General features: G+C 43.7%; 1 non-coding gene and 1 pseudogene across 1 annotated transcript; both read left to right on the plus strand.

Moving 5' to 3' along the window:
* The window catches only part of LOC145090787 (uncharacterized), a 47,118-nt pseudogene that overhangs the window by 18,937 nt on the left and 11,543 nt on the right, over positions 1 to 16,638 (plus strand).
* Positions 6,670 to 6,776, plus strand: LOC145091111 (small nucleolar RNA R71). The gene has a single exon (XR_013701999.1). It is a non-coding gene; the product is annotated as a small nucleolar RNA R71 (small nucleolar RNA).

The raw sequence follows: 16,638 nt of genomic DNA on the forward strand, positions 1-16,638 counted from the left end.
GGGTCTTCTCGCACCCGCTCACTACGCTGTCTGACCCGCCTCCCCGGCTCCTCCGGAATCGCCGACTCGTCTTCATGTGGAATAGTGAAGGAATCGCCAAACTTCTTGACTATCCGTGCCCTCCGATATAGTGTAGTGTTGAATGGTGGAGGGTGGATAACCGTGAGTGCCCGAGCTTGTGGCAAATCCAAAATCCCATACGACCTCGCTAGCCTAGTCACAAACATGCCTCCATTGATTTTTGAGTTGACTTTTTCTTTAACCGCCCCTTCAGCGAGGAATTTGGCAATGCAATAAGGGAGGTTGCAAAAGGCATCGGGAGTAATGATACTCCATAAATAGAAGATGTCAAGGGTTGGGACCTTGTCCCAATCCTTCCTCTGGTTGATGGTGCTGGCAACAAATCGGTGAATGAGGCGGTGGATTGGTGAGCGAATGTGGCCTTCTTGGGCGGCGGAAGGAATATACACTCGGTTAGCGATCTGGTTCCACCATGTTGAGGCCACCACTGCCTCCGGAAGTTCTTTATGGCAGTTCTCCAAGAAGGCTTCAAAGTCTTCAGTCAACATCATGCTCTGGTCATAGATTCCTAACCTCTAAGAGAACTCAGCCATGCTGCATTGTCGCAGCTCCCCACCCAAAGAAAAGGAGATTGTGTTGGTATTGTAATACTCACTACCACCTCGGAAGGAGATGGTAGCGAAAAATTCCCAACACAACTTGACATACACGGATTCTTGAATCTTGAATAATTGTAACTACCCATCACATGTGATGGTGGTATACCCCAAACTGCATTCTTTCACCAAGTAAGGCGTAAGCTCCTCCTCCAATCCCACATTTCCTAACCACCCCCAGTCAACTGCGTTTGGTAGATGAATTTCCTTTTGCTTGAGGGCCTCCAATCTGTTTCTGGCCCTTGTTTGGGATGACTTAGAAGTTATGTGTTGAAAAGAAAGCCACGGGACATCACTTTGGCTCCCCCCACGCGAAGACTGCCCCCTTCTGAACATTGTTCCTGCATACAAACATAAAAAAAACACACACAAACAATACCCAGTAATTAAAAATAAAGAAATTGGGTCTGAATAGTCATCTACTCGCCGAGTACACGACCTACTCGCGCGAGTAGGATGAACATCGGGACTGTATTGTCTTGGACCTGTGTATGGCGTCTAATAATCCAATTTTTCCACAAGGGTTTGTTGTAATGACCTATCTAACCATAAATCATAAAGAAATTCATCCTAAAATTACCTAATTCATGGCTAATTCGAAACCCTAGAATTTGAGGAAACCCCCAAATCCGAAATCCAGCGAAATTGGGGCAAATCTACAATAAAGATCGAACCTTTAACGAGTTTATAGTGTAAAGATGTTACCTTTTTGGTTGAATGACGAGAATCGAGTAGAAAATCGAAGAGATTGGACGAAATCGCGAAAATCGCCTGGGCTGCTCGAGGATTTGCTGTGCACAACGAGTATGAGGTGAAATGGGTGAAAAACCCTCTTTTTTACAGACTTATATTTCACCCGTGTAAATCAGCTACTCGCCGAGTAGAAAGGACCTACTCGCCGAGTACAGATGCAGTTACGCGTTTTTTCGGGTTACTCGGGCAGGTACTCGCCGAGTATACGTGCCTACTCGGCGAGTAAACCTTGCAGATTGAAAAAATTTGTGACAATTTTGAAAAATTTATGTATTTTCTCATTTTTTAAACCATCCACCCCACACTCTAGGCATTGCTTGTCCTCAAGCAGTTGTGTTCTCAAGAATAGATGAAGAAAAGAAAAAAAATGAAAATAAAGAAAAGGAAAGAAAATGCAAACTTGAAACTCGGGTTGCCTCCCGAGAAGCGCTTCTTTTTAGGGAGTCATTAGCTGGACTCCTCCCCTTCTACGTGGTTGCAATCCCTTCCAGCAGCAGCAACTCTTCCATTCCTTCATTCCGGGGGACTCATTCTTCATATTTTTTTAACCCTATGACCATTGACCTTGAAAGGCGTGCCATCTCTTGATAATAGCTCTATAGCACCATGTGGAAACACCGTCTTCACTATAAAAGGCCCATCCCACCTTGACTTGAGTTTTCCCGAGAAAAGCTTTAGTCTTGAGTTAAATAGCAACACTTTTTGGCCTTCATGAATTTGTTTATCTTTAATCCTTTTGTCATGCCACATCTTGGTCTTCTCTTTATAAAGCCATGAACTAGAGTATGCCTCATTCCTCAGCTCCTCAAGAGCATTCATTTGCATTAACCGGTTGCTCTTTAGTTCCTCCATGTTGAAATTACACCTCTTCAAAACCCAAAACGCCTTGTGTTCTAGCTCCACCGGTAAATGACATTGCATTCCATAAACTAACCTATATGGTGTGGTACCAATAGGTGTTTTGAAAGCTGTACGAAAAGCCCAAAGTGCATCATCTAGCTTATCCGACCATTCCTTGCGATTGCTCCCCACCGATTTCTCCAAAATTCGCTTTAAGGCTCGATTTGTCACTTCGGTTTGTCCACTAGGTTGTGGATGGTATGATGTGGAAAACTTATGGGTGACCCCATATTTCTTTAACACCTTTTCCAATTGATCATTCGCAAAATGTGTGCCTCGGTCACTTATAAGGGCTTTCGGGACTCCAAATCGTGAAAATAATTTCTTTAAAAACCGTACTACCACCCGTCCGTCATTTGTTGGTAATGCTTGCGCTTCCGCCCATTTGGATACGTAATCCACCGCCACTAGTATGTATTTGTTTCCTTTGGACATGGGAAATGGTCCCATGAAGTCAATTCCCCACACATCGAACACCTCGTATACTTGGATACTATGTTGTGGCATTTCATTTCGAGATGAAATGTTTCCCATCCTTTGACAAGCATCACATTCTTTGACAAATTGGATTGCATCTTTAAAAATTGTGGGCCAATAAAACCCAATGTCAAAGATCTTCTTTGCCGTGTAGTGTGCTCCATGATGTCCACCCGTGGGCCCGCTATGACAATGGTCTAGTATTTTCCGGCTTTCCTTCCCGAATACGCATCTTCGTATGATCCCATCCGCACAGCTTCGAAAGAGGTATGGCTCATTCCAAAAGTAATATTTTAATTCAACAAAGAATTTCTTCTTTTGTTGACTGCTAAAGTCTTTCGGGATGTATTTTGTAGCTAAATAATTAGCTATGTCCGCGAACCATGGCTCTTCTCCCACTGTCACCATAATGTACTCGTCCGGGAAGTCGTCTCCAACTTTATCTTCTTGCAATTGCGGGTTCTCAAGCCTTGACAAGTGGTCAGCTGCCACATTCTCCATTCCCTTCTTGTCTCGTATCTCTATGTCAAATTCTTGAAGAAGTAGCACCCATCGTATCAGTCTTGGCTTGGCATCCTGTTTGGAAAACAAATACTTGATAGCCGAGTGGTCAGTAAAAACAGCAAACAAACACCACAACTAATAATTCTTTTTCAGTGGTGGTGTAATTTTCTTGGGTTGGGTTTAGAGTCTTGCTAGCATAATATATGGGTTGAAAGTGCTTATCAACCCTTTGACCAAGGACAACTCCTAATGCATAGTCACTAGCATCACACATAATCTCAAAAGGTAAGTTCCAATTTGGTGCAATAATGATCAGGGCATTAGTTAGTTTTTCCTTTAAAAATTCAAATGCCTCTAAACACTCTTTAGTGAAATTAAATGGTGCATCTTTTAGTAGTAATTGTGTTAGAGGTCTAGTTATTTTTGAAAAATCTTTTATGAAACGCCGGTAAAAACCCGCGGGTCCTAGAAAACTCCTAATGCCCTTCACATTAGTTGGTGGGGGTAATTTGGCAATAGTGTCTATCTTTGCCCTATCCACTTCAATTCCCATTTTGGAAATCTTGTGGCCCAACACTATACCCTCCTTGACCATAAAATGACATTTCTCCCAATTGAGTACCAAGTCGGTTTTTTCACACCTAGCAAGCATTAAATCAAGATTAGTGAGACAATCATGGAAAGATGATCCAAAAACGAAAAAATCGTCCATAAAAACTTCCATGAATTTTTCCACCATATCGTGGAATATAGCTGTCATACACCTTTGAAAAGTCGCGGGTGCATTGCATAACCCAAAAGGCATGCGTCTATAAGCAAAAGTCCAACTTGGGCAAGTGAATGTGGTCTTTTCTTGGACCATTGGGTCTATGGGTATTTGAAAATAACCCGAGAATCCATCTAGAAAGAAATAGTAGCTATGGCCCGATAATCTTTCTAACATTTGATCAATAAAAGGTAAGGGAAAATGGTCTTTACGAATGACATCATTTAGCTTTCGATAATCGATGCACACTCTCCAACCGGTTACCGTTCGTGTCGGAATTGGCTCGTTCTTTTCGTTGGTTATGACCGTCATCCCTCCTTTCTTGGGCACCACTTGGACCGGACTCACCCATGGACTGTCGGAAATGTAATATATAGTTCCCGCATCTAAGAGTTTGACCACTTCCTTCTTGACTACTTCTTGCATGTTCGGGTTTAACCTTCTTTGGTGCTGTACAACCGGCTTTGCTCCTTCTTCCAGATTGATCTTGTGGTAGCAATAAGATGGGCTGATTCCCTTGATGTCGGTGATGCTCCATGCTATGGCCCATTTCCGCTTCTTCAACACTTGCACGAGCTCTTCTTTTTCAGAATTGGTCAGGTCAGAGGCTATAATTACTGGCTTTTGGTTGCCTTCTTCGAGAAAAGCATACTCCAAATGATCTGGTAAAGTTTTAAGCTACGATTTTTGGTTCTGACTGCTGGACTCGCCGAGTGCAGGTAGGGTACTCGGCGAGTTAGTGGCTGTATTCACGACTTCTGCTTTTTCTTCAGAGGAACTCGGCGAGTAGCTTGGTCCTACTCGGCGAGTAGAACTGTTAGTTTGTTTTACCAATTCTTCATAGTCGGCTTCTTCCAACAGTCTTTCAATTTCCATCAAGTCTTTTTCTGGATCAAATTCTTCATCCTCAGTTGTGGTCTTGATGGAATCTTCAGTTATGTATTCCTCCAATAATTCGTCTAACATATCGATTGAGAATGTCGTGTCGTCATTGTTCCTTGAATACTTCATGGCTTGGTCCACCCCAAATGTGACTGAATCTTTTCCTACCCGCAAGGTGAGCTTTGAGTCCCTCATGTCTACTATATCACTTGCCGTGTTGAGGAAGGGTCTTCCAAGGATGATTGGCACTTGTGGATCCGCCTCCATGTCTAGAATGATAAAATCAGCGGGAAAGACGAACTTGTCCACCTTGACTAGTATGTCTTCTCATATGCCTCTTGGGAAGGTAACTGTCTTGTTTGCCAAGTGTATTGCCATGCGAATTGGCCTTGGTTCCGGGAGATCCAGCTTCTTAAAGAATGAATATGGCATTAGATTCACACTTGCTCCCGAATCGGCTAAGGCATGAATGGTGGTCAAGTTGCCAAATTGGCAAGGTAAAGTTAAACTCCCCGGATCACCTTTCTTCTTTGGTAGCTTATTTAGCATAGTAGCTGAGCAGTTTTCATTGAGTACTACCTTCACTTCTTCCATCTTCCTTCTATTAGTGAGAAGTTCCTTAAGGAACTTTGCATACTTGGGCATTTGCATGACGGCTTCAATGAAGGGTATGTTGATTTGAAGAGTCTTGATACGATCTAGAAACTTCTGATACTCCTCTTCCTGCTTCTCCTTGTTAGCTCGGGCTGGATATGGCATGGGAGGCTAGTAGAGTTTTTCAGGAATCTGTGAGGTGGGATTTTGTGATGTACTCGCCGAGTCCAGACGTGGTACTCGGCGAGTAGGGCTGTCAGAGTGCATTTCTTGGTTTTCTGCTTGCTTTTCTGCCTCCTCCTTCTGTGATTTCTTGGATGACTCAGTCTGAATAGGTGCCAGGGGAGTGATTATCTTCCCACTTCTTGTTGTGACTATGTTTATGTGCACGCCTCGTGGGTTATTTTCAGTTTTGCTAGGAAGTTCGCCCGGTGACCTTTGGTTGATTTGTTGAGCAAGTTGCCCAAGTTGTGTCTCTATATTGTGGATAGATGCTTGCTGGTTCCTAAGCATGGTCCTTGTTTCTTGAATTGCAGCATCATGGTCACTATGTCTTTTTTCTGAAGCAGCTACAAATTTGGTGAGCATTTCTTCCAAGCTTGGCTTCCTTTCTTGCACCGACTCCTCCTTTTGGTAGAACCCTCTCCCCTTTTGCCTAAACCTTTCCTCCTTGGCTTTCTTGTACTCTTCATAAGGGAGCCAATTTTCTTTTGTTTGCACTAGTCTTCATCATATCGGTCTCCACTTGAGTAACACACTTGCGCCTTCTTGTTGCCATTCTCATCTAAATCACAGTCTCTAGTGAGGTGAGGCCCATTGCAGTTTTCACAACCCACCCGAATAGCATGGATTGTTTGATCCATCTTATCCATCCTCCTATCCATGGTTTTTAACATAGCCATGACCGCGGATAAGTCTTTAGTAGCTGCATAAGCGACTCCCCTAGTGACATCATGCCTAGGGTTGTGGTATTCTCTAGAGTGTTTAGAGAATTCTTCAATCAATTCTTTTATCACCGGGGGTGGCTTCTTTGTGAGCGGGCCTTGCGAGTCTAGTAACTGCCTAGTTGTGACATTGAATCCATCATAGAAGATGGATACTTCTTGCTGGATGTTTAGGTCATGATGTGGGCAGTTTCTTAGTAAGCTCTTGTACCTCTCCCATGCTTCATATAGTGACTCTCCAGCTTGTTGTTCAAAGTTAGCAATGGCCTTCTTCAACTTGGCTATCTTGGAAGGTGGGCAAAAGTGATCAATGAATTCTTCTTTCATCTTGGCCCAAGTGGTGACTGATCTGGGAGGAAGTGACTTGAGCCAGTCTTTTGCAGCACCTTTGAATGTCACCGGAAGCATACGAAGTAACTGAGTCTCGCGGGGCACATTTGGAACATTGAAGTAATCAGCTACATCATTGACTTCATCCAAATGTTTGTAGGCATCTTCATGGTCTTTTCCATAGAAAGGTATCTCTTTAAGTAAAGCTAGGATATGACCCTTTAGCTCGAAAGTAGCAGTCGCGGGAATTGCGGGTTGCACAAGTCCCGGGCCAGTGTCGTCTCGCATCCTCTTCTTCCATTCTCCCATGGGGATTTCATCAATGTTATCCATTGTGATAGCTAACTCTTCCTCGGACTCGATTTCGTGATCGTATGTCGGGTCCTCTTCTTCCTCGGTCTCGTACTCGATATCTTCCTTCGCCGGTTCGTCGATTACTAAGGAAGCGCTGGATGCTCCTGATTTGCTGCTCTTCTTTTTCCCAAAAACAGTCTTCAGATTGGACAATGATGACTTCTTTGGTGTACTTGAACTCTCCACGTCCTTTCCTTTGTTTCTTTTCAATGCGGTTTCGGGATCTTCAAACGGGGGTACCAGCGGGGTGTTTGATCCTCTGGTCATGAAAGTCCTGAAATAAACAGAATAAAAGCGTAAAAAGAACAAAAAAATGTACTAAAAATCGAAAATTAACTGCTGAATACGCTTGTACTCGCCGAGTAGGTGTGACTGCACTCGGCGAGTACCAGTGTGATTTTGAAAAAATATACCTTAATATTAAAAACTAAACAGATGCTAAAACCTAATTATTGACTACTAAACTGCAATAAAGTAACTTTATGCAAGTAAACTCACACAAAGGATCGAAAAAAAATTAGGAATTAGATTAATTAATTAGAACCGTTCCCCGACAACGGCACCAAAAACTTGATGTGTGTAAATTTTATCCCTACTTTTATTAATAAATTTAGCACACAAAGGCAGTGAACCTGTCTTTTAGTGGTATAGTTTAGTAAGTAAGGTATCGAACTCAGGGAACGGAAAATTAAACTAATAACTAATTTTAACTAAAACAATTAATGAAAGTAAAAGGTTTTCTTCTAGTTTTACAAGACTAGAAACTTAAGCACACAATAAAACACTTAATTAACTAAATATCTAAAGCAAACAACTAATTCACCAAATTTGATAAAGATGTTTCTATTTAGGTTCAACCAATTCACTCCTATGGTTATTTGTATTTATGATAGATTAATTGTTATTGGCTACCAATTATAGTGGTTAGGTTCATGTTCATTACTCCTAACCCTTAGACAATTAACTAATTTAAGCGGTGATCAAGTGTTTAAACTAATTAATTCCCTAGATTAATGATTTAGATTAAATAAGATTTGTAGTGGTTAATCAATTTAGTGATTCAATTAACCTCTTGTTTGATGGTTTCTCAAACAAGCTCACACATTAATCTAATTATTGTCTTATTAATCTTAGTTTCATAATCATTATTCCTAAGCATATGAATTAGTGTTCACATAGACATATGAGGTTAACAACTAAGAAATGTTCATGCAGCTTAATTGTCTTCCAATTAACAGAAAATAATCGTGATTAATGCATAAGGGTCTTTAACAAACTTAATTTAATAGATCACCAATAAACAATTAATCAAAAACTAAGAATTAAACCATAGGAGTTCCTTGGTATTCCCCAAACAGAAACAAAAACGAAATTAGCTCATAGTTGCAGTAAAATCACACACAAAAACAAGTTTAACTAGATTAAACATACTCAAATCCTAAAGCTAAGTGGAATGATTAACCTAGTTGCTTATATTCTTCAAAAGGTTGGAGATTAGAATTCCTCAGCGTCCTCCAGGGCTCTCAATCGCAGAAGGATCTTCAAAAATCGCCAGAAGTGTCGTCCCATCGGATAAAGGTTTGATTTTTATAGATATCTCAAAACAGGGGGTACTCGGCGAGTAGCAGACCCAACTCGCCGAGTAGACTCGTTGTTATCCGTCTTAAATCAGGAATCGTGGCTATCTTCTGGAATATTCAGCTGGACTCGTCAAGTAGACTCGTGTACTCGCCGAGTAGTTGAACTTTTGTCCTTCAATCTTCATTCTTTGGCCTTCAATTGCTTTCCCTTGTTCCCTTTCACTCCCAAGCATGTCTTTTGGACTGAAAACAAAATTTAAACAATATTAAGTACCTTTTGTCCATATTATTCACATAATTAGTTAAAAATGAATAAAAATATATGCTAAATAACTAACTAATTATGCACATATCAAATTACCCCACACTTGACTTTTGCTTGCCCCCAAGCAAAACTAAATTTTAAACATATCAGAATCACATATAACAACTCTAATCTAACCCAACCATTATGCCAAGACCGCAACACATACATTTGTGTCTAAAATTTTTCCTAAGGACCCCCATACTCCAAATACTCACAATCCTCATAAATATTCGCCCACTCACCCCGAACTATGCTCATTTTATGCAACCCTCCGAATCCATCCTCAGAAAACCTCTTACCCTCAAGGTATTTTTAATTGAGCAACCCAAGCATACGTAATCTAGAATTACAACTTTTTGATACCACTATGGAGCTCTTTTGGAATTCTTCACTTCCTTTGGTAATTTGATCTTTGATCTCTTTGAATTTACCACCTTTATTGTTTGATTTTTGGTATCTTCAACTTTTTGAATTTCTTGGAATTTTGATCTTTTGATCTTCACTTTATTTGCTCCAAAGTTCTTACGACTTTTCTTGTAATTCTCTCTCTCTTTTTTTTTTACATGTACCTGTAACATCCCCCTCTGGCACGTATCACAATATTGTTCGCTTTGGGCCACTCGGCACGAGGACTTCCCAGGGGGTCACCCATCCTGGTACTACTCCCACCCAAGCACGCTTAACTGCAGAGTTCTTATGGGATCTGCTGCCCTCACAGCTTTAAAACGCGTTGTGTTAGGGAAGGTATCCACACCCCTTATAAGGAATGCTTAGTTCTCCTTCCCAGCCGATGTGGGATCAGATCTAACCCACTTTACTTGTAACGACCCAAAAATCACGACCAAAAATTTCTTTTAAAACATTACTAAAACTAGATTCATAAAAACGTAGCATAAGTTAAACATAACTTTTGAGTATTAAATTCAAACATAATATCATTATCAGAGTCAAACATTCCCAGGCTAACTGACTATGGTGTGTGCTCTGCAATCTTCCCGAGCTCCTCTTTTGAAAATCGACTACCTGAAACCAAAACTGAAAACCGTAAGCACGAAGCTTAGTGAGCTCCCCCAATCTACCACATACCACATAATAACATATAAAGCACATACTGGGCCTTGCCCACTGCATCGGACCGAAGTCCGGACTAACTGGGGCCTTGCCCCCTACATCGGACCGAAGTCCGAAGCTGACTGGGACCTTGTCCCCTACATCTAACCGAAGTCCGAAGCTGACATCGGATCAAAGTCCAAAGCTGTCCAGGACCTTGTCCCCTACATCGACCCGAAGTCTGAAGCTGACATCGGACCGAAATCCGAAGCTGACTGGGACCTTGTCCCCTACATCGAACCGAAGTTCGAAGCTGACATCAGACCGAAATCCGAAGCTGACTGGGACCTTGTCCCCTACATCGGACCGAAGTCAGAAGCTGACTGAACATGGCATAAACATATCAACTAGCATATACACATAAATCCTGTATGAGCCACGAAGGCATCAAACATGCTAACTACTGCATCAGATCAAAATCCGGATACTACTGCTAGCTAAATGGGCCGGCATTGTGGCCTTAGACCCGTTCCTACTGGAAGGAAACTCACCTGAACTGCTGAGCTCTGCTGATAAACCTCTGGCTGCTACTCGCCAATCCACTGAGCTGTTGCTCCTCTAGCTCTCCGAGCTATCAATATACATATAACACTTAGTCTGACAGTCAACTAAGTCAACTCTGGTCAAAGTCAACCTTCCAGGTCAACCCTACTCGCCGAGTCCTCCTAATGACTCGCCGAGTTCATAAGCTCAGGGTCTTTCTATTCGCGACTCGACTCGCCGAGTCATTCTATGACTCGCCGAGTCCAACTAGTTCCAAGCCCTGTCCTGTCCAACTCGCTGAGTCACCACCCGACTCACTGATTCGAGTCTTAACTCGAAGGGTTTGAGGTTTCGTGACCTGACTCGCCGAGTCTACTAATAGACTCGCCGAGTCCAAAGCAATCTTCAACCAACTCGTCGAGTTGTTCTTCCAACTCGCCGAGTTGATGCCTAACTTCATCCGACTCGACGAGTTGTTCATCCCACTCGTCGAGTTCCTCCTCATCTTCAAGATACTCGCCGAGTCCACTCGAAAGACTCGCCAAGTCTATTCAATCCTTAATCCATGCAGTGGCTTTTCGAGCCAAGCAGGGCTTCCAACTCATAGATCCATACTTCTAAGGCCTATCCCCCACGTAAAGTGGCAAACTTTACGTGTAGATCAAGAGATCTAGGCTTAAAACACATTCAAACTAGGGTTTATGGCAGCATACTTCTTCAACATACCAAGGGCTGATACTTTAGGGGATTCTAGACCAAAACAAACATGGATCTGAGGTAGCAACCTCAAATCTAGACCTCTAACTCGAAATGGTTACTTATCATGCCAAAATGTCCGAAACTCACACATAAGAATAGATCTAGGTGCAAAGGGAGTCCAAGCAACGACTTATTACCTCCAATTGGTCTGAAATGACCTCTCAATCCCGGATCTACAGTCCCTTCTTGCACCTCCAAGGCCTTTCTTCCTTCTCCAAGCTTTAGTGCACTCTTCAAAGCAAGATCTAGCTCAAAAACGGATATGGCGGCTCGGGTTTGGTGTTCTGGGGTAGAGAGGCAGTAAAGGAACCCTAGGAAGGAGAATGAGACGCTTAAATAGGCTCCAAGTCCCGGATTTAGGGTTTTCCTCGTTCAGACCCAACTCGTCGAGTCTCCTTGGCTGACTCGCCGAGTCGGTCGCTTACACCTCGACCCGGATCCCGCTCGGACTCGCCGAGTCCCTCCATGGACTCGCCGAGTCTCCCCTTAAAATTGAGGTCTTCTTTCTTTTCTTGACTTTCCAAACTTTGGGGTGTTACAGTACCTCTCTTTTTTCACTCAAATCCCTACATGCTTAAGCAGGGGCGCTCAATCTTAACCTTTATTGGCTAACGATAACAATTTTCCTGGATACATTTCAGGTTTAGGCTGCTAAACATATTGCATCCCTCGGGCTGAGCGGGGTCGTGTTTTTGTCCCATGATTTCACTGGAATAAGGAGGCCACAAATGTACTAAAACGTATATAGGCTTAACTAAACATTTGGGTCTTCATGCAATTATCAACACAATTCTAACATGGAATCCTAATTTTACTTTTACCAAAATTTTCTAAATTAAATCCTAAGTAATATTTTTTTTTTGGTATGCAACAATTTTTTTTTTAAATTAGCCTAAATTAAGATTCTAAGTTTTCTAATATGTGACCAACCCCCTACCCCACACTTATTTTATGCAATGCCCTCATTGCATACTATGCAAAAAAAATAAAAATGCAAATATATAAAGGGAATTGGAACAAACTCCCATGGGGTAGCAGTCGATAAGTTGATACTCTCTTCTTTAGCTCCTTCTTCTCTTAACTTTAGCCATGGGAACAGCTCATCCATGGCTTGGGTGTCATGCGTCTCGTGTGGTTGACTAAGAAAGTCGTGGTCTTTTGATGGGGGCCTGAGCAGCAGGCAACGTTCGAGGTTCTGAGACAGAGATTGTGTGAGGTGCCAATCTTAGCCCTGCCAGAGGGCGTAGATGATTTTTTGGTGTATTGTGACGTGTCCATTTCGGGGTTGGGCGCGAAGCTGATGCAGAGAGGGCACGTCATTGTCTACGCTTCGAGGCAGCTGAAGCCTCACGAGGCGAACTACCCGACGCATGATTTAGAGTTGGGGGCGGTGGTCTTCGCCCTCAAGATTTGGCAGCATTACCTCTATGGGGTTCGGTGTACCATTTACACGGACCACAAGAGCCTGAGGTATCTCATAGACCAGGAGAATCTGAACATGAGGCAGTGTCGATGGCTTGACGTGGTAAAGGATTATGATTGTGAGATCCTTTACCACCCGGGGAAGGCCAATGTGGTGGCCGATGCGCTTAGCCGCAAGGCGGCGCCGATCAGGGATATTTACGTGCGGATGACAGTGGTGACTCCGCTATTAGAGAGGATTCGGGAAGCCCAACAGGAGGCCATGAAGGAGGAACACCAGAAGAGTGAGCGCATAGTGGGTCAGGTTTCCTACTTCGATTATGACAGCCGATGATTATTGACACTACACCGTAGGGTGTGGGTGCCGTATCATGGAGGCGTGCGTCAGTTCTTGATGGAGGAGGCGCACAAATCCCGATTCTCCATTCATCCCGGGGCAACGAAGATGTATAGGGATCTTCGTTTAGACTATTGGTGGCCCTGCATGAAGCGGGATGTGGCATGGTATGTGGAGTGGTGTTTGACCTGCAGGAAGGTCAGGGCCGAGCATCAGGGACCGCACGACAAGATGCAACCGTTGGATATCCCGTTGTGGAAATGGGAAGATATTACGATGGATTTTATCACAAAGCTTCCCAGGACCGCGTGAGGAGTGGATTCGATATGGGTCATCGTGGATCGATTGACCAAGAGCCCCCATTTTATTCCGATTCAGGAGAGCATATCGGCCGAAAAGTTGGTTGACATCTATATCAGGGAGATAGTTGCGCGACACGGGGTGCCGGTATCAGTGATTTCAGATAGGGATGTGAGTTTCACTTCCAGGTTTTGGAAGAAGTTTCATGATGAGTTGGGCACTGGTATGCATTTTAGCACAGCCTTTCACCCGCAGACAGATGGTCAGAGTGAGCGGACCATCCAGACTCTTGAGGATATGTTGCGGGCATGCGTGCTAGACTTCGGTGGTAGTTGGGATACCTATCTTCCTCTAGCTGAGTTCTCATACAACAACAGCTATCACACGAGTATTGATCGTCCTCCCTTCGAGATGTTGTACGGGAGAAGGTGCAGGACCCTTATATGTTAGGGCGAAGTTGGCCAGAGGGTCATGGGGAGCACCGAAGTGGTGCTCAAGACGACCGAGAGGATTCAGCAGGTGTGGAGTAGGCTTCAGATCGCTCAGAGTCGGCAGAAAAGTTACGCCGATAAGCGTCGATCAAACCTGGAATTCCAGGTCGGGGATATGGTTCTCCTGAAGGTGTCGCCATGGAAGGGCGTCATCTGATTCAGAAAGCGGGGCAATTTGGGCCCAAGGTATATCGGATCATTCAAGGTTGTAGCCCAGGTGGGCAAGGTGGCGTACCGGCTGGATCTGCCAGTCGAACTCAGTCAGATCCACAACACTTTCCACGTCTCTCAGCTGCGGAAGTGCCTAGTGGATGACTCAGCGGTGATGCCTTTAGAGGATATTTAGGTTGATGACAGCCTGAATTACATTGAGCGGCCAGTAGCGATCCTCGACCGGAAGTCGAAGGATCTGAGGAACAAGAGGGTGGAGCTCGTAAAGGTGCAATGGCAGCACCGGAAGGGTTCGAAGTGGACTTGGGAACCAGTAGAAGAGATGAGGGAGCACTATCCCGAGCTTTTCTAGGAGCGAGCGGCAGACTTCGAGGACGAAGTTTAAAATAAGTGGGGGGATTTGTAGCACCTGGTTCCTGGTATGTAATTTAAACTAAGTATTTTTGCATTTTTAGCTGGAACTCGGCGAGTTGTAGGTCCGACTTGCCGAGTAGGGTCGGGATATCGAGCACGTTTAAGTTGGTGACTCGACGAGTCCATATTCTGGACTCGGCGAGTCCGCCAGTCTGGAAGAAACCCTAATTTCAAAGGGTTGCACCCTATTTAAACGTCGTTTTGTGCCTCATAACGGCCCCTATTGCGTCCAGAACACTCCCTCTCGAAGTCCTAACCCCTCTTTTCGTAATTTGGGTGGTTTTTGTGCAATTCCTTGAAGTTCTGGAGAGAAGAAGAAGGTAGATCAAGAGGAGAGGAAGAAGATCTAAAATCTTTGTGCCATTTCAGAGCCTCTAGAGGTATTAGACTCGAAACCCTCTCTGTTCCTTCATTATTATCTCATTAAGAGCTTATGATAGTCATTTTAAGGCCTCTTCTAGTCTTGAGCTTTGAGTAATGAGCTTATAGTGTTAAGGGACTTCAGATCTAGGCATGATTGGGCTCTAGGAGCTCGGATCTACTGCCTTTATGGAGCCATATTGCATGAAAGCCATATATATACTCTTTTAGTGCATGTTGAGCCCTAAAACCTTCATTGGTGTTTATTTACATGTAAAGTTGGAAACTTTACGTGTTAATCAAGCCCCGAGAACCCAGATCCATGAATGGAATGCACTGGATTCAAGCATAATCGAGTATATAGTAATTGCATGCATGCGACTCGACGAGTCGTTCTTCGGACTCGGCGAGTCGAGTCGCGAGTCCCCGATTTTTTCCCCTTTTGAGTTATGTCGAGTGGGATCAGTGAGCTATAAGTGGACTCAGTGAATCGGAAGCCAGACTCAGTAATGGAGGGACTCGGCGAGTCAATGCCCTGACTCGGCAAGTCCAAGGCAACCTTCTTGCCTCAAGAACAGACTCGACAAGTTGTTCATACAACTCGACGAGTCACAGACCAAAGTGTTCATCAGATGAAGATGAACTCGACGAGTTGTTCATACAACTCGACGAGTCAGATGATGGACAATTGGATATCAGTTTAGAAAGAGAACTCGTCGAGTCTATGCTTAACTCGACGAGTAGGGACGGGAGTGAGGACAATAGACTGGATAGGGACTCGACGAGTTGGCGAGCCAACTCGGTGAGTCGGGTCAACTGGAAGTTGACTTTGACTTTGACCTGACTTGATCAGGGGTAAAATGGTAATTTGACTTTAACTTGACTTTGACCTGAATGAGAAACCCTAATTCCTAGGGTTTGCACCGTATATAAGGAACCTTAAGCCCCACCCCAACCTTTTTAGCACCCCCTTTAATGTCTAGAAGCTTTCTCGGAGCTTGGAGAAGAAGGATACTTGAAGCAAGAGTTGGTGGGATCATAAAGGAGCGAAGTGGATCTGATCCCCTTGCTTGGTGGCATCAGATTAAAGGTAAAAAGTTGTTCCCTTGACTTTGTTTTGCTTAGATTGATCATGAATGAAGTTTTAGGGCAAAATTGTCATATATGAGTCTCTTTTCGAGTATTGGGTTCAGATATGTGGTTGCTACTACAGATCTAGACTGCTCTTGACTCATGAATCTGGAAAGTGATAACTTTGGGGCCTGATTGAGAGTGTCCTTGCGTTAAACCTTCATTTTAGCTTGATTAGAGCTTGTTGAGCCTTGCATGCACGTAAAGTTGGAAACTTTACGTGTGGATCTGGCCCTAGGAGTCCAGATCTATGTATTGGAAGCAATGGAATGGCTTGTGATCGTATGAATGAAGATATTACGTATGGACTCGGCGAGTCTGGGAGATGACTCCGGATGCTGCTCACGCATCTCACGCTCCGACTCCCAAGTTAACTCTGACCCTTTCCGATGCTGCTACTGGACCTGCACCAGTGGCACCTCTTTATTCCTCAGGACCTTGATCTTCCGATCTTTGATCGCCACTGGTCTCTCAGCATAATTCAGGCTCGCATCCACATGAATATCTTCTAGTGGCACTATTGCGGACTCGTCGGCTATGCACTTTTGCAACTGCGACATGTGGAAAGTGTCGTGAATCTGTCTCAACTCTG

The sequence above is a fragment of the Lactuca serriola genome, chromosome 2, assembly GCF_051521515.1.
Source record: "Lactuca serriola cultivar US96UC23 chromosome 2, Lser_US96UC23_V15, whole genome shotgun sequence".
NCBI lineage: Eukaryota > Viridiplantae > Streptophyta > Magnoliopsida > Asterales > Asteraceae > Lactuca > Lactuca serriola.